At 41.9% G+C, this 19,724-nt stretch overlaps 1 protein-coding gene across 2 annotated transcripts in view; it reads left to right on the plus strand.

Annotated features, from left to right (window-relative positions):
- The window catches only part of CTNND2 (catenin delta 2), a gene marked incomplete at its 5' end in the record, with an annotated part of 778,908 nt that overhangs the window by 530,949 nt on the left and 228,235 nt on the right, over positions 1 to 19,724 (plus strand). The gene's annotated exons all lie outside the window — the stretch shown is intronic.

Here is a 19,724-nt window from a genome sequence, read left to right on the forward strand (position 1 = left end):
CTCTTGATCTCTTCAACATTTTGTGGTTCATACAGTCATCAAACCTCCTCTTCCAGGTTTCTCTGAGTTCTGAGGGTAGAGATTGGACAAAGACATCCCTTTTAAAACCAGTGTTCCCTCCTCCACTGTTAGTGGGGTGTTAAGCTGGAAATCAGTCTGGTGGTTCCTCAGAAAATTGTACATAGTACTACCTGAAGACCCAGTTATTCCACTTCTGAGCATATACCCCAAAGATGCTCCAACATACAATAAGAACACATGATTCACCATGTTTATAGCAGCTTTATTTATAATAGCTAGAAGCTGGAAAGAACCCAGATGTCCTTCAGTAGATGAATGGACACAGAAATTGTAGTATATTTACATAATGGATTACTACTCAGCTATTAGAAACAATGATTTTGTGAAATTCCTAGGAAAATGGATGTATCTAGAGAATATCATCCTGAGTGAGATAACTCAGTCACAAAAGAAAGACATAATATGCAGTCACTGATAATTGGATACTAACCCCAGAAAGCTCTGAATACCCAAGAAACAACTCAAAGATCATATGAAGCTAAAAAAAAAGAAGAAGAGGAGGAGGAGGAGGAGGAGGAGGAGGAGGAGGAGGAGGAGGAGGAGGAGGAGGAGGAGGAGGAGGAGGAGGAGGAGGAGGAGGAGGAGGAGGAGGAGGAGGAGGAGGAGGAGGAGGAGGAGAAGAAGAAGAAGAAGAAGAAGAAGAAGAAGAAGAAGAAGAAGAAGAAGAAGAAGAAGAAGAAGAAGAAGAAAGAAAGAAAGAAAGAAAGAAAGAAAGAAAAAGAAAGACCAAAAAGTGGAAGCCTCAGTCCTTCTTAGGAAAAAAAAAGCAACAGGTGTATAGCACTTACTCAGAGTGGGATATACCTAGACTTTAAATTATTAATAACTCAAGAGCTTACATTGCTGTAGGCAATACTACTATCAAGAGATGAGTACCTAACATTGCTTGTAAAGTGTGGCTGAGGGTGATGAGTGTGTTGGGCCTTTTTCTTGCTACTTTGAAATGGTACTTCAAGCACTACATCATGGTTGTGCTTGTTAGCCAGGCATGACACCCTCCCCTCTCCACAAATTATTTCTCAATAGCTGCAAACATTTTTAGCGGTTTTAGTGTAAGTGAATTATATGCTATTGTAGATTGTCCTGAAGCTGTTTGTATTTTAATGTTAATTCCACTTCACCAACAAGGGCTGCCTAGTCACATGACTCCAACTGAACCTTCCCATTTTAATTAGTAAAATAAAGGAAAGCCAGAGACTGGGCAAGGCAAGGGCGGTAGAGAGGGTGGGGAGGTTGGAGGAGGTCAGAGGATGGAGGGAAGGTCATGGCCACATGGAACTTCCCAAGGACCAGCTAGACCCAGGTGAGATTTATTGGTGTTAAAAAGCTATGAACATTCAGGATTTTACAGGTCTAATATCTCATATAGAAGGGCAGTTTGTATCTTTGTCTATTTGATGCAATCTTGTTGTGTATAGGGGTTTGTGGATTGAGAGTTGAATATATAAACCTGTATGAAAAGCTATTGGGCTCTAGAGTTGTGTTTGTGGGATTTTGGGGTACAGAAACACCCCGGGACAGAGGTGGAGAACAGGCGGTAATAAACCACCAAGGGAAGGGAATTGTGTGAATGGAGTGAGATTCGGGTGGCAGCTTGAACCGGGTGCCAGAGATGTGCACGGCTCTGTATTAGGGACGGGCCTGAGGAGTGAGACCTCAGGGCTAGTAAAGAGATAAACCATTTTTTAATTTTTTAATATTTACTGCAACATGCTATTGGTACCTAATTGGTAGAAGCCAAAGATACTGCTTAGCACATTACAATGCAGGGCAGCCTCTTGTTTCTAGCCATGAAGTATGTGATCCAAATTTATACAATGCTAAGTCTAAGAAACCCTGTCTTACATGACACCATTCAGTCAAGTAGCCAAGAGCCCCTTGTTTCTGGGGATGGGAAATGACCTTTTATTTTCAGTAGTTCTTATTGGCAATTCATGTTGGGTGGATGACTGGGGGCCAAGGACAGGATACAGGAGACAGTAAGCATCTGCTCATAGCCACGTAAAGCACCTCAGTTTTCATTCTTTACCTCAACTGGTTCTATTTGCCCATCAGAAAGGTACATGTTGGACTCTGAAAGCGTAGAGGTTGGGTTCTGAGAACACACAGAGAGAGCGTTACTACATCATTACACAGTAAGCCTAAAGCTTCAATATTGTAAGAACTAAGATTGGTGTTCTGTTGCCATAGGAAAGACCAGGAATCTTCCATGATGTCAAGAACCAAGAAGTGTTTTCCTAAGAGGAAACCTGACTTACAGGTGCATTAGAATGAGGTCAGCTCACCCGATGGATGAGAATAGTAGCAATTTGTTTGTCATTAGAAAGAACTCGAATGTGGAGCTGCCCTGGAGTAAAGCTCTGGGGTGACAGGGCACAGGTCATGGATGCTGGAAGGTCAGTGGGATTCTGGGTGCTTGTCTTTAGAAGCCTGCAGTGGCCAAGTCACGCAGGACCAATGGAAGGAGACACAGCCTGGAATAAAGGCCCATTACAAAAGTATTCAAGTTTCCAAATCATTGAGGCCTTAAGAATATTGTGGGAAGTGAGTTTATAGCCCTTTGACTGTGCGTTAGAAGTTACAAACCTTTCTTTTATTCCTAGTAATTATCCGACTGTTACTGAAGTAATAGTCCTTTGAATTGTGTTTTGCTTTGAGATAATACTGTCCTCTCACCATTGCTGAGTCTTTTTATGGTGATAGCAATGTCCTGAGTTTTGCATATCAAAGAAAAAGATAAAAACAGATTTGCTTTATGTAACAGTATCCCAAATTTTAATTCTAAGATAGTCTTTTTTTTTTTAGTTTTGCAAAATAAATAAACGTTGAAATGTTCTTTTCTGTCAAGTGACCATAAGCATGCTAGGATCCCAACATGCACCTGTGTCATACATTTCCCTGCTTTACATTCTGCTTGGCTACTGTGTACTGTCTGTGCTCTGAGCCAGATGCCTAGACATAGCTGAGGGTGCAGCTGTCACAGCCAGGAGACACAGAGGCAGACGAGCCACAACCGCCAGGTTAGTAAAAGGGAAGCAGAATAGTTCCTTGGTGATCATTTTATGTGACTCAGGAGGCTTCAGACTGAAGGCACACCAGTGTGGGGCAAATGACCCACCTGCCCTTGGATTCAGTGAAGCAGGGGCAGCCATGAACAACCATGATGGGACAGCAAAACAAGAACCAATGATGATGGACTGAGTGGGAAACCCAGGGAGCCTGTGCAGATTCCTCCAGCCCTCCCAGTCAGCACTCTGCCCTCTTCCGTGTGAGGCGGGACACCTGAAACAGGATCCTATGTTTTCCTATCAAACAGGGTGGAGCAGAGAATTCCTACTGAAGAGTTTCTGCACAGAACAGTGAGACCCTGTTAGATGAATGTACACTTGTTTTATGACTAGCATCGCAGTTGTTTTTTCTCGAGGCAAGAGCACATCCAGTTGGCTCACAGTTGAGGGGGGACACAGTCCAGCATGACGGAGAAGAGGTTAGTAGGAGTAGCATTAGATGGCCGGTCACACTGTATCCGGTCAGGAAGCAGAGATGAGTAACAGTGTTACATCCTGTCTTTCTATTCTGTCCATGTGCCTGGGCTGCCACACTGAGGGAGGGTCTTCCTCCCTCAGGTATGCCTCTCTGAAAACTCATAGATGCTCACAGAGATGGATCTCCTAAGTGATTCCAAATCCCATCAGGATGGTAGTCAAGATGGTCACATCATCGCAGCTGGCTTGGGAGAACAGGAGCTCCTGGGTTCCATGACCTGCCATGGGGTAGCGGGTTTCAGTTTTTGTGCTTCCTTTGGGGGAATCTGAGGGGCAGTTACAGCAGGGAAGGTGAAGGTGAGATAGAAACTTAGCTTCCAAGGTCACCTCAGAGATTTAGGATATTTTCTGAGCCCTCACAGGCCACACATGTGGGGCTAAGATCCACTGCCCAATTACCTTGAAGCAAGATTTGGTCTCCCCAAACCCCTTGTCTTCTTAATACAAAGCTATCTCCCTTTGATTCAACTACAAAGGAAGTATTAACTTACACAATAAACAGTAAGCATGAAATCTCAAATATTCAAAGAAGTGGACATAAATAGGTCAAGGGAGATTTAGAAAACAAAGTTACAGAAGCAGGAACATGACAGATGGAGAACAGCCCACATCTTAAAATGCAACATCAACTGTTCAACTCTGGTGTGCTTAGAATGGAACTGAGTATGTGGCCGCCACAATGGCTCTATGTGTAAAGCTGCTGAAGTTGATGATCTGAGTTCAGTCCCTTCAGGTTTATGTTCTAGGCCAACAAAACGTACATTGTATTTTAATAAACCACAAATGCTTTCTTTCATATGCAAACAAAAGCCACAGTTGATGCTTCCTACTTAGACTTTTTCCTTGCCCTGGCAGAGAAAAACAAACCTTTATCTGCAATGGGGTTGAATAAGTTTGAAGTTTCTTCTAAGTGTAGGAAATACACCTTTCCTCTAACCTAGTGGAACCTGTTTATACCTCTTGCCTCTCAGCCCTGTCTACACCTCAGCTGCCTGATGGCTGGAGTTAAAAGACTTGTCAAAAGACAAAGGACAACAGAGGGTTCAGAGGTGTTCAGATCTCTCATGTGCCACAGGAACAAGGTTCTCTGACTTTCTTAGGATTAAATTGTTTCACTGTGTATATGTATATGTATATGTGTATGTATATGTATATGTATATGTATATGTGTATGTGTATGTGTATGTGTAGGTGTAGGTGTAGGTGTAGGTGTAGGTGTAGGTGTAGGTATGGGTATAGGTATAGGTATAGGTATATGTATATGTACATATATGTATATGTATATGTATATGTATATGTATATGTATATGTACGTATATGTATATGTATATGTATATGTATATGTATATGTATATGTATATGTATATGTACGTATATGTATATGTATATGTATATGTATATGTATATGTATATGTATATGTATATGTATATGTATATGTATATGTATATGTATATGTATATGTATATGTATATGACACAATGTGGCGGTATCTTATACCAAGGATTTGATACCCTCAGCTGCCATGGGGTTGGCTTTGTGAACAGAGCAGGGGTGTTGAGTGCAGGAAGGTTGGCTGGAGACTCATGAACTCTGGAGTCTTTTTTTTTTTTTTCAACTTGGGACAAGTCAGTCAAGCTCCTTGGTGTTCAGGGTCTTCCCCAGCGGATGGAAACATCCAAAGCGACCAACTCACAGAACTTTTAGGAAGGATACTGTGTTGATGACTGATTTATTGAGCAGCTACATTACAGTAGTGGAGACTCACCTCTCTTCCCATGCAGTTAAGGCTTTGCCTCGCTAGATTTGATGAGTAGACAGTCATCATTGTCAGAATGTCTGCTCTGGTTTTCTAGTCATAGTAACAGATCTTAATAAAAAGAAATTCTAGGGCAAAGTAACATACCTTGCAGGGCAAACAAGTAACTATTGAGACTTCGTGCGGGTAGTATATTAATTACATCATGATTAAAGAACAACCTGAGCTTAGAACCTCAGCCAGCAGATTCTTATTTACCTGCAAAAACATCCCCTTTAGAGGACTTTAAATATGAAAATACTAAGAGTGTTTGACCTGGAGGACTTTAACCCACGTAGGGACATATCTTGTCTAGGGACACAGATATGTAGAGAGCCCTTTTGTTTGACTGGCGTGGTGATCCACTAAATGAAGGGCAGATGTTTAAGAAATGCCAGAGACATAAAGAAAGTAAATTAGGAAGGAATCTGGAGAAGTGGGTTCTCTGCAGAACTGAGACCAGATCGTGAATAGGAAGCAAGTGAGCTGCGCAGGCACTGGTGGAGAGGAGCCGTCTTTCCGTGATCTGCCATGGTCCTGGGCCCCAGAAAAAAAAAAAAACATAAAAGCTGGTAACAGAAAATGGTACCTTTTGAGTGACTACTATATGTATTTTAATTACAAAACCAGATTTAAAACTACAGTATACCTCATGCATGCACTAAATTCAATATTTTTCTTCCTGATCCTAATGGAATTTTTGAGGGGTACAAATTTATTCTTGTACCTAACTCGTAAAATAATTTTGAAAATGTTTAATGAGACAGTGGACATCTTGGTTGTGACCACAGGCACAATAATCACCTGATTATGGGCTTTGGGGAAATTACTGGATGGCTCTAAACTCCAGTGGCTACATATGTGTGGGAGAATTACTGTCCCCTCCTGATGAAGATGGGTGCGCATTAATGGGTGAGGCATAAATGCAGTTCCGAGCTGCACAGTGCATGCGCAATCCATGCTACTCCTTACTAAGGTAATTTCTGTCTCTGAGGAAGGAAAGTATTCAGTCCTTGCTGGGAAGTTATACAGCATCCAGCAGACAATACATCCAATAATTAGCTAATGATGTGTCTCAGGTGGTAGAGAGAGACGGATCTGTTTCACATTTTCTTATCACTCCAGTGCAGTCAAATCTGAGAGGAATTGCTTGTTACATTGACCCCAGAGCAGAGCTTGCTCGCCTCGAATTTGTTTGCTTTCTCTGGCTCTCAGCTCCCTCCTGTGATTTCTCTCTCTCTCTCTCTCTCTCTCTCTCTCTCTCTCTCTCTCTCTCTCTCTGCAATCTAAGTTCATTGCAGCCCAACAAAGGCTCTAGAGAAAGGGCAAAGAACAGGCACGAAGGAAAGCCCTTCAGAGCAAATATAAGATTGAAGACGTTAAGATCAATTTTATACCGTGCAGAGCATGTTGTATGTAATCAAAGAAGTGTTTTCACTGGCAGCTGCCACTGAAGTGGTGTTTTGTCGTGAGCGTCGCGTGATTCTTGCACTATTCTGTCACCGGGGTCTCTGTCCAGTGTTTGCAGGTTCTTGGCATTGGATTCCAAGAACAGCACAGCACTACTGCAGAGGAGCATCAGGTCCCTGGAGCCTGACTGCCAAGAGCAGAGAGTTACTGTTTGGCTCTTCCCTTGTGGGTCTAGCAAGAGAAGGAGCTGATTGCCAAGGAGGTGGTTTTCTGTGTTGATTGACAGCCTCGAATCATGGAAGCTTTTCTTACCCTGGTGCCCACGGCCAGTCTCGTGTAGCCAAAAATGTTACATAAGCATTTCCCCCTAAAAGTTCGCCCTGTGGACAAGGTTTGTCTTGCTCCATATACACCCCCAAACCAGTCCAGGCTGGAATGGCCCCCTCCTTCTAGTGCCTGGGTATTTTCCTGACATAGTGGAAAGGAGGCAGGGAGTTTCTCAAGGCTTCTGGCCTGTTTTGGTGTGGTGTGTACCTCCATGTAGGTGAACTGTTAGGAAAGGGGCGTGGCCTCACACAGAACCCTCAGTTGCCCCGCTTTCCCCACCCTTGCTGCCCCTGAACCCCGAGGAAAGAGGGAGAAGGACAGACTCTGGGTGCAAGTGTGCAGAGACCACCTTAAAGTGGGTCTGGACTCATTAAGAAATGCTATGATGCATGTCTTTCACCACCATGAAGATTCTCAGAATGAATGGAAATCTCTTTTCCCCCAATGGACAAATATTTACATCCAGCTGACTTATCTGGTGAGTCATTTAATTAAAATTCTAAAGTTAAACTTTGAAGACTGACTTGGGTTCATATGCAAATGCTCTGCCCTTCCTCCTTATGCTAATTCTTCACAATGACTTAGGTAATAGCTCTCTTATTCTTTTGCCTTGTCCTTGTTCCCACACTGCTCCCAGTGTTGCTTGCTCAGGGACACACAGAAATTTCAAAGGGACAGTGGTTTATTTTCAATATTTTGAGATACTATAACAACACTAGGTGTGCAGTAATGGTCACAAGAACTTCCTCAGTACAGTTCAAAGTTTGATTGGGACTTGTTTTTGTTTCCTTTTTTTTTTTTTTTTAAATTAAGTAATCACTTTGCAACCTGGGTTTTCAGAGGTTTCTTATGACTAAAATATCATCTAAAATATCATCAACAACAACAAAAATTGCTATCAGAGGGGAGGAAAGAAAGACAAAACAACCTCCTCACGGTTTCAGTGGTTCGGTGCCAAAATCCTTTAATTTTGTGGAACACTGGTAATTCTTATGCTGTTGGGTCCAGCTGCTGAATAAATGAAACTCTCTGTGGGCCTGTGGGCTGGAGTCTTCCCAGGGAGATCTCCCGTTCTGCTAGGTGCTCCGGTTCGGGCGAAGAAGAGAGAACTAGGGCAGGGACTGGGAACAGCTTCCACTACCTCTGCTGCTGGACTGCCTCAGCTTCTGCCACTGCTGAAGGACATCAGGCCGGGCTGAGCCAGCAGGAGACTGGCTAGGTGGTGAGGGAGGAGCTTCTGGTGATGATTCTGGGAGACAGATCTCTTCCCCAAGTGTTGGTGTTACAGCTCTCAGTGATTCCTGCCCACCTTTCATTCTTCTAGATAGGATTCTTATATACAGTTTGGGAATGGGTCAGGGTCTGACAGCAGGTGCTTTTTATTGGCTTGGCCTGAGAGCTTGGGAATACCTCATCTACATATTTGGGGGTGTGGTCTTGCTGGTCTGTCTTGAGACTAAGTCACATCCTCACCTGTCCTTGCCTGTCAAGGAGGGACTTGGAGCGTTGCCCTGCGTGACCGAAAACCTCTCTACAGGGGGCAGTGGGGAGGCTGTAGCTATGTGAGAGGGGTCAGATCTTTTAGGAGACTAGAAAGTTCCAACCTTCCCGTAGGGTCCCCAGGGCTTCCACCTATCTCAACTGGGAATTGGGATACCTTACACAGTCCACAACCCCACAACTATCCGTAAGTCATATTGGCATGAAGCCCCGAGCCACCAAGGACCCTATCAGCCAGTCATACTTAGGACTCTGTATTCAGTCGCCTCACACTAACGAAATGAGTTCCACAGCTTCTTGCCTGTGCAACAGTTACCTCAAACAAGCTCCCTAAAGAGCCACCGTGTCTACACCGGGGAATTTCACACCAGTACTTAGAAGGTGAGCTGAAAACGATGTTATTCTCATGGATGAAAAACTTCAGTCTTAATTACTGAGAAAAATGGCAGATATGATACACACATAGATGGTTCGAATAAGTAAGCCTGTGTTTATCTGCCATTTTTCCCCCTGCTGCAAAACCTTCTTTATCTGTCTGGTTGCCACTGCCTGTGGTATGTTGTAACTACTGTGACAGTGATACCAAAAGTGGCCTCAGAACTTTTAGTTAATTTTCAAATTAATCAGAGCTCTTCTTCAAAGAGTTAGGTGCATACCTAAGCCATACTTAGGAGCTTATTAAGGAGAGTAAGATAAGCAGATGCTGTGTTTTTTAAAAGGAGCCTTATTTATGGTTGCTATTGTAGTTTATCAAGAAGTTTGCATACATATTCCATTGCCCTGCCGCAGATTCCTCCAGGGTAACCCTCTACAGCTCCCCAGCCCGCATACCTCATTGGCTCTTCCCATTAGTGGACATCAATTGTTGCTTATTTGATTCAAACTGAAGGGAGATAATATTCTTCTTATAGTGTTTTTAGAAAAATCCAGACACTGGGTATGGATGTAAGTTAATAGATATATGGTAAAAAGGCGCTAGGATTGGATCAAAGAAAATGCCATGGGAAATTCCTCTGCTTTTTATGCTGGGAAGGAGAAAGAATTGTGTATGATGACCTGGTGACCGCTACATCCTTCTCATATGAAGAATGAATACCATGAGGAATCCAGTTGAGCTTAGATGGATGTATTTCAGTGGCCTGTTTGTTTCTTGCTTGCTTGCTTGCTTGCTCGCTTGTTTGCTTGTCTGCCTGCCTGCCTGCTGCCTGCCTGCTGCCTGCTGTCTTCATGCCTGCTTCCTTGCTTTGGTCAGAAGCACTAGACTACAGACCTGCTTAATCAGGGGCCAGCCTTTTTGCTCTCCTGTCCCAGTAGTGTCCCCCTGACACTTAGTCTCACTGTGTCTCAAGCTGCAATAATGTGATCTATGAATCAGTCACCCTTTCGGAGCTACTGAAGAGTCAGGCTTACTGCAGCATTTCAAGATACAGTGATACCAGGAAGAAAAGACATTTGATACAAGCAGTACAGCTTCTCGGTGACCAAGCAACTCCTTAATTCCAGTTCCTTCCTTTATAAAAGAGATCACATAGCAACATCACATCATAGATGTGTTGGAGTATAACTTTAACCTCCACCATAATACTAGAGTGGAGGCAGACAGCTTTAGAATGGGATGTTTCTAGGTGCTATTTCCTTCTTTCTTCCTATTCCACCCAGATCTCTTCTCTTCGCTGGGAAGCCTAAGCCACGACTCTGAGGTAGAAGTGGGGTCCTGGCAGCTTCCACCATGAACTGTTGGAGCTTGTTATGTTGAACACTAAAGGTTTTATAGCTCACTAGCCACAGACAAGGTGACTGTCTAACAAAAGCCAGACACAACATAATCGTGTCTGAGAACAGACAATAACAATGCCACCTAAAATGACAAATATGAGCACTATTCTCCCTGTGCTGCCCAGTCACAGGGTGAGCACATAAGGCTAGTTTCTGTGCATGTATGGTAGCAGCCAATGTAAATCTAAACCATCCTACCAGAACACTGTACTGGCTGGTTTTGTGTCAACTTGACGCAAGCTGGAGTTATCACAGAGAAAGGATCCTCAGTTGAGGAAATGCCTCCATGAGATCCAGCTGTAAGGCATTTTCTCAACTAGTGATCAAGGGGGGAGGGCCCCGCCCATTGTGGGTGGTGCCATCCCTGGCCCATCCCATTGTGGGTGGTGCCATCCCTGGGCTGGTAGACCTGGGTTCTATAAGAAAGCAGGCTGAGCAAGCCAGGGGAAGCAAGCCAGTAAGTGACATCCCTCCATGGCCTCTGCATCAGCTCCTGCTTCCTGACCTGCTTGAGTTCCAGTCCTGACTTCCTTTGGTGATAAACAGCGATGTGGAAGTGTGAGCTGAATAAACCCTTTCCTCCCCAACTTGCTTCTTGGTCATGATGTTTGTGCAGGAATAGAAACCCTGACTAAGACAGCACCAATACTGCCAAGTTCTGAAAAACTTTCCCCTGCCCGAGCATAAGGACCTGCCCCACAGTCTCTGTGCATGGGTTCTTCATGTGAAGAGCACTAAAGCCCAACTGTGTTCAACCACAGGTGTGAGCTGGTAGTCTTGGTAAGATACATCTCAGTGGCACTAATTTGATTGGAAATATGTTTTTGACGTCTACTCTTCCAAAGTACAACCATATAAGATCTATATTCACCAAAAAGGTAACTCATGGATCATGAAGAAATGCACTACCTCCTTTCATGAACTGCATGTGTTTCACATTATATAATTTTGCCTCCTCAGTTGCAGACTATAATCCAAAAGCAAGGATTAGAGTCTGATAGAACATGCCAATTTTTACAGTAGATCTGGTTAGATTCTCCTGAGATTTTCTTTAAGGAACTATTTCTTCTAGATGTTCTCCTAAGTAGAGATGATACCATACTTGAGACAACTAAAGTATAATAGTATAAGTGAATGTATATGTGGAAAGCATGCTACAGATATTTTTAAGAGTCAACACAGCAGTAGATACAGTTATGTAATCTAGCAGCTGAGTCCAAACTCAGGCAGACAGAGGACCTCAAAGCCCCTCTGTGTTTATGACAGGTGTCACAGAACAAGCATTTTTATATCCAGAGTCACAAAGCTCAGGGTGGAGTACTAAGGAAGGTCTTGTAATTGAAGTGTGTCAGGCCATACCATTTTGCCTTCTAAGAGAATCTCCAAGCTTTTATTAGTAAGATTCATCAAAGGCACCACTTTGTACTGAGGATTGGCAGATGACACGGATGCATAATTTGTTTCTTTACATGTTTTGAGTTTATAATGTATTATTCCTCCTTTCCTTCACTTTCCTCCCTCACAGACTTTCCCCCACACACCCTACTCTCTTTCAAATCCATGGCTTCTTTTCATTAATTGTTGTAATGTGTATATATGTGTGTGTATGTATATATACACACACATAGATACATACATACATACATAGATTAGTTACATGGATACATAGATACTTAGATACATAGATAGATGTGTATGTGTGTGTCCTAAACACAGATATATAAGTTGCTAGTTCTGAATAATATCACTTGAATGTGTGTTTTCAGGGTTGACTGCTTGGTATTGAATAATCAGTTGATTTGCTAGTCCCCGGGGAACTTTCTTTTGCTTCAGTATCCCTTGGTTGCATGTAGATTTTTTGTAGGTTTGGGGCCTCATGGGCTTTCCAAGTCTACTTTAGCATATCTGTTGTGGTCTGTGTTCAGCCTGTAACTAGGCAGTTAAAATTTATACATAGTATTTTTAGTCTACTACAAAATATCCTTTAAAATATATGTGTATGCACATTCTATGAAGATACATGTATGCATACATATACAATATATAGTCATATATTGTGGGGATGTATATGTGTTTGGCACACATATAGAAATATGTATACATGAATATGTATATATATATATGAATATCGCATACAAAAAATATCCACACATAAATAGAAACATTCCAAAAGAGAACAAGACTTTCTGTTTATTGTCAAATTATTAAGGAAAAACTCTTGATCAAACATCCTTAAATCCTACATTCCTAACACAATAATACCGAGCCTCACATTTCTTCTTCTCCATTCAAACATAAGGGTCTATTTTCTTTGAGCCGAGAGGCAGAATCTAAGCATTCTCCACGAAGTTATTAATAATTCTTAAGGTACATTTCATGGCATAATGATACAGTTTCTCCATTGAACTTCTATACCAAAGAGAATCTTTGTGGCTGGCTCAGACAATGAAGTACACACACACAACACACACACACAGAGAGAGAGAGAGAGAGAGAGAGAGAGAGAGAGAGAGAGAGAGAGAGAGAGAGAGAGAGAGACGGAACATTTAGAACTGAACCTATTTAGTAACTTTAATGAATATATAACTAGCATTTAAAGCTCATTAACATATCACAGAGGTATTGTAATGAATGTATATCTTTTACAGCCTCATGATCTTTTAGAATATTTAGGTTTTTAATAGAAGCAGAAATTTGTTGATTTTAAACTACATGTAATTAAAGACTGTAAATAATAGCACTAATTTTGCTGATCTTCCATTTCATTTTTCTTTCTCAGTTCTTAATAAACTGAACTCAAAGAAGGAGCCCAATGGATGGCTAAGCTTAAACTCACATATTTGAAGTCCAGATAGTTCAGAAAAGTCAAGTTTTCTCTTTATTATGCTCCTGGTCTCTCTTTACTTCAGCAGCTTCTGGAAAACATGCTGTTTCAACCTTGACCATTTCTATCTAAAGAGATAGATCACAGGGCCTAGCAGGTGGCCTCCCCTAAGCAACACTGTAGCCTGTTGGCTCTGCTTACACCAAACATCAGACCCCTCTCAGTACTCCCTCCCAGTACTTGACTCTCAGTCTTCCCTCTCAGTACTTGACTCTCAGTTCTCCCTCTCAGTACTTGACTCTCAGTCCTCCCTCTCAGTACTTGACTCTTAGTACTCCCTCTCAGTACTTGACTCACAGTCCTCCCACTTTTCTCTGCCATACTCCCCACCTCCACACAGTCCATGGGTCCTGTTTTCAGCAAAGTAGCCAGGAGGATCAGAAGGCTCCTTTCATAAATCCAACCACATCCAGGTGTAAGTGGCACTTTTCCCTGCAGACTGACTTTTAACAGATGCATACAACCCTCATTAAAATGATCTTTCCAAACTGTGAGTCAGATTAAAGCACCCACGTTCCATGTACCATTCACACCTCACCATGAACCAGTCATGGGCTACAATGATTGATGCATCCTGCTGTATGTGACCCCTTTGACCTCACCTACTGAGGCTCACATCTTGTTCCCTTCACCCACTGCCTTTCTTGTCTTTTCTCTGATAATTTGTGCCCACTCCTGCCCCAGACCCTTCTTATTTAGTGTCATCTCAGAATTTGTGTATGCAAATAGGACCCCCAAACTTTCCCAGGCCTACACAGTGATATTTTGTTTCAGGCACAGTTACAGGAATGCCCCGAGGTCGTTGGAACATAGTATCACAGATGACAAGCAAACAAAACAAAACAAAAACCAGGAACCAATTTCTTACCTGAATGTCAGATGGCCCAACCTAAGGTGTGGCAGAGCCGACTGTCCCCATGGGTGATAGGAGGAGCGTCTGGACCTGCCTGCCTCCCAAGCCGCTAGGAAACATTCTCGTTCTCAGCTTGCATCATCCACCATTTCTGTCTCTGTCTTCACATTCTGCCATCACTCTCTATTTCTTTGTCCTTTTCTGTCTTTTATAAGGATACTGTTCTGAGATAGAGGGACCGCTCTAATCCCCTATGATCTTTTTCTGAGTCTTTCCCTTAACTGCATCTTTCTAAGGTCTCAGCTAGGCATGAATTTGAAGAAACACTACTTAACACACTATATATAAACTACAGTCTGGGAAAGAAGCTGTTTTACTCTTTGACAGTTAATTATCAGTTACCATTTGAAAGTACATTCATCAAGACAAAAAGCGGCTCTGGTCAACTTCTGTGACTAGATACTCTGTGGTATGCAAATGAACCCTGCCAGAAGGAGTAGGGAGATTTGTGGGTGGAGCCTAAGACAAAGCAGCAGGCATGCATACAGGACATACAAAAAGTTAAGGCTACAAGGTTTTATAGAAATAAAATGAAGATTAAGAAAGCCATGATTACAAATATATAGAAACCTGAGGAGTAGTAAAGAAGTCATGAGAAATCAATAATCTGTGTTCATAATTGGAAATGACAGGAAAGATACTCAGGGTTAGGTTTAGAAGTGATGTCCCTTGTGGTGTACTGGGACATCATTATTATCTCCACCTCTTTTTGCCCTAATAGAGGGGGGACTCTCAGGATTCCCAGGGTTGGGTTCTAGCTGTCTGTACTTGTGAATTCATTCCTTTCTACTACTACAAATTAACACAATGTTCAGGGGCTTAAGACAGCACATCATCATCCAAATTTAGGTACAACATGCCACAGACAAGGTGTTCTTTCTAAAGGAAAAATCTCCTCCCTTGCAAACTCCAGAACTGTGCTCTCCAGACACCCCATTGCTCTTGACCCTTTTGTCCATTTCTGAAGACATCAGTCCATCTTATCACAAGGTGCCATTGTCACCTTCTTCTGTGGCAAGTCTCCTTCCCTCTGGCTTTTAAGAATGCTCCAATTAGCATCAGAACAGTGGATGGTTTAAAATAATCACTTTCCCTCATAAAGCCCTGCACGATATCACATCTGTAACCTGCACTTTTCCAGATAAGGAAGCACTCCCAGACTCTACCAATGAGGGCTGGGATGATATCAGGGGCTGTGATGTGACTTTCATAATATCTCCTTCCTTTCTACCTTTTCTATTACTATCATAAGACACTATGGCCAAGGCAACTTATAGAAGAGTGAATTTATCTGGGGGGTTATGGCTTTGGAAGATTAAAGTCTGTGACCATCAGAGTGGGAAGCATGGCAGAAGGCAGGCTGTCATGGTGCTGGAGAAGTAGCTGAGAGCTTCCATCTTTATCCACAAGCAGGGCTCAGAAAGAGAAAGAGGATGCTAGAGAGATGGCTCAGCAGTTAAGAGCACTGAATGCTCTTCCAGAGGTCCTGAGTTCAATTCCCAGCAACCACACAGTGGCTCACAAGCATCTGTAATGGGATCTGATGCCCTCTTCTAGTGTGTCTAAAGATAGCTACAGTGTACTAATATATAATAAATAAATAAATCCAAAAAAGGAAGGAAGGAAAGAAAGAAAGAAAGAAAGAAAGAAAGAAAAAAAGAAAGAAAAAAAGAAAAAAGAAAGAAAGCTGGCTGAAATATTCTTTTGAAACCTCAATCTCCAATAAGTCCACACTTACTAATTCTTCCCTAATACTTCCATTAATAGGAGACTGTGCACTCCCATATCCGAGCTTATAAGGGATATGCTCATTCAAACCACATCATCTAAAACAGATCCATCATACCAGAGACAGGTACAGAATGTTGCAAACCATTCTCTCTTGATTTCCTAGTGGAATTCAGTTATTTCATTTAAACATCAAAAATGCTTCTTTAAATGTGTTATTTCCTATTGTCATGTTTACTTGTAATATCCCTCATGACCTAGGCACACATGTAGGTAGCTTGCCCAGTCACAATGCTAAAGCCAGGAATCATGGCGAAGTGAAAGTGTGCATGCGATATGACTGGGTGAATCCATTTTACTATACAGTGTGAAGAAAGCCACTTCTTTGTACAAAATTACAATCATTCGGATTCTCTCCAAATGGTCTTAATTCTAGTACTATTTATATCAAAGTAAAGACTTTTTAAAAATATAATTAGCAGGTTTGGAGCAGAATTTTTTTTTGTTTGTTTGTATAGTTGGGATTGCAAACTACTCAAGAATAAAGTGGACAGTGATAATTCTTTCATGTGAATATCATCAGAGAATTTTGCTTTGGTTAGTGAAAATGGAAATATCTCCTTTTTATTATTAATGAAAGCCTTCTGCCTACTCTCTAATTCCATCACCTCTGAACCACTCTCAACTTCTCCTAGATAAAGTGAAATAAAGAACAAAACAGCCTACCTCACAGCTCTGGATCTAAAAGTTCAAATTAGTATGGAGTCTTTAAACTTTTAAAGTTCAAAAGTTTGTTATGGTTGTGGGCCTAGAAGACATGGCTTACATCATAAACTACACCTTACAGCCCACAAGCATGAGGAAATGATTTTGGATTCCAAGTGCTCCCAAGAAAACAGAAAGTGGGTACAGTAACAAGCCCCAGTGATGACAGAGCTTGTGGGTAAGAGGGGCAGGGCAGTGGGGTAAGAGGGGAGGGGCAGCAACCTGAAACTTCAGAGCTGATTGGCCAACTAGCTTAACCAGGTCAATGGTTCAGTGAAAGACTGTCTCACAAAAGCAAAATGGAGGGCAGTTGAGGAGATCAACTAATATTGACTTCTGGTTTCCACACACTTGCACACATGTGCACTTGCACACACACACAAACACACACACACACACATACATATATGTATATATATACACATACACCAACACACGCACATGTTAATGAACACACACACAAGCACACACCACACATAAACGATTGAGGTTGTTTTTTTGTTTGTTTGTTTGTTTTTTGACATTAAGTTTAAACAGGCACCACAGAAGTTGTTCATGCTACAGTCAAAGGGAAACTGTTCAGCAGGAAGCTTTGCTAAAAGTGAAATTCGAATTCTGAGGACCAGAATGTCCTCAGGTTCTTTTCGGGGTAGGGGATCTCGATACAGTGTTGTGACAGCTTACCAGCTCTTTGCTGGTACCAGCAAGGCAGCATAGTACTCGATTTCAAACCTACTAGCTGTTTAGCTCTCTCTGCACTAAGCCTTGTGATCTTAACAAGGCAGGCAGTCCATACATGAGTGAGGGGGTAGTCACAATATTGTTGGTCGGTGTGACAAGCTTTAATGGAGGAAAGGTTACATTTGCATATTCTCCGGTTCCATTAACATTTCCAGGGTGAAGCCCAGGAACACATGAGAGTTATGAGTTCACCTTCTAGGAATTATAGATGGTTCTTATTTATTATTCTTCTCTTCATCTAGTTATATAGAATCCCTGACATTTCTAGAGGGCCCACACTGGGTGCCAGCTCTAACTATTATTGCTAAGCATCCCACCAGTACTCGGTAGGAATTATTATCTCACTCCAACAGATGGGCTCGGTGGGTATCCCCCAATATCAGTGAACAAGCCCAGCGACTATAGAAGGGACTGGGGGGGGGGGTATCTGAGTCTCTCATCCAAAACAGTGGACTCTTTGGAGGGTTTGAACAAGGGAAGTGCAGTCAACTCCACCCTGGACTGTCAAGAAGGGCACTGAGATGGGAAGTGACCCCAGAGGCCTGTGATGAGGGATAAGGAAGATGCTCAGCCTCCCTTTGACCTGTCAGAGAACAGTTTGGAGGTCTTATGGAGTCACAAGGCTTTGGAATAGTCACCTGCCACATCTGAGTCTCAGGTGTGTGTGTGTGTGTGTGTGTGTGTGCATGTGTGCATTGTATGTGTACATACATAGATGCATGTGCACAGAGATGTTCCAAAGCCTCTAAGAGTTCCTTCTTGGAGCTCTAACCTCATAAGGATAAGATGTGTGCTCATATCTCATAAGCTATTGCACAGTTACCATCTGGCTAATAAATGCGCTGGAATTAGTAGTGTTTTACTAATTGCTTTCTGAAACTGTAAGTTTACCTAAATTCATCTTAGCCATGCCTTATCTTTTCATGGAAGTTTCATTTATGGGTTATCTATAGATTTAGGCTTCATTTACATAAAGAATATAATTCTACTGGGTTAATATTATGAGTACAGTAATTTTTTTAACTTGATGGGGTGATTTGGAATTATGCAACAAATGAAAATTAAGTTGATAAGAAAACTGGCTTCTCATTTTTTTGACCTATAATTATTTTCTGCTGTGATTCCATAGGCATATTTTCTCCCTTTCATCTGATGAAGGAATATTTTCAACACATGTGTGCTATGTTTCTTTTGAGAAATGTGTCAGCCTAAGACAGAATGCGAGTTTATGGAAGTCTTCCTACACAGGAAATCGAATGTGGTATCTCCACCACTAAAAGCTAGCCATCTTCAGAAAGCTTTCTATTGCACGTGTCTTCTGTACCAACATGCTTTAGGGTCTGCTTGACAGCTTAGCCAGCTGTGCTAAAGGAATGATAAAAGAAACAGGTTAGAATCTTCCAGGAAACTTTTAACCTCTGTTTCTCCCTTCTCTGCCCCATTTTTCATGACTTGTCTGCTCAGGCAACAGATTTGACTTGCAGCAGTAGACTGTGTGCTTGTGAGTCACTGCCCCAGGAGCAGGGGCGACGGCAAGGTCACCCCATCTCTCCCCAAGCCCACCGTTCAGATAAATAGTCCTCGTTGTGACTTATGAGTTCAAGTTTTTATCTGTGGTCTACGAGGCTTCTTTTTAGTTCTCTGTTAAAAGTCAGCTTTCTTCTGTAAGAATTGAACTCAAAGAGTTTCCCCTACCGGCCAAGTGGTCTACCTGAGGGAACCAAGAGATGTCATAGAAGAACATTCTTATGAACAATGCAAAAGATGAGTTTTAGAATAGATGTAAATGTGATATATTATTATCATGAAAGTAAATAAACAGCCAGCTTCTTGGACTGATGTTTACTTCTCATAAGGAAACAAATGCAGAAAGACAGGACACATAAAATTTGTTCATATGCATCGAGTAGTTCCTTAAATGAATAACTTACCTTCAAAGAGCCAACAGACTGCTACACTTGCAGCCTGAGATCAAGAAATCTGTTCTCTCTCTTTGTTTCATTTTATCTCTTCAAAGGCTTTAAATGCCTATATTATTTTCCAGTGTTGGGGACAGTCTCATTTTGAAGAAGATATTATGAAAATAATAATAATAAAATAATATCAGCATGTTCACCTGCTGTTGTGACATTTTGGATTATACCCATTATTTTTCTCATCTGATAACTTAGGTAAATGCTATATCCCTGTCTTTCTTGAAGTCACATATAAGAGAACTGTGTTTTCTACCCATCTGAGCCCAAGTTAAAAAAACATGG

The sequence above is a fragment of the Micromys minutus genome (genome assembly GCF_963924665.1).
Source record: "Micromys minutus genome assembly, chromosome: 20".
Taxonomy (NCBI): Eukaryota; Metazoa; Chordata; class Mammalia; order Rodentia; family Muridae; genus Micromys; species Micromys minutus.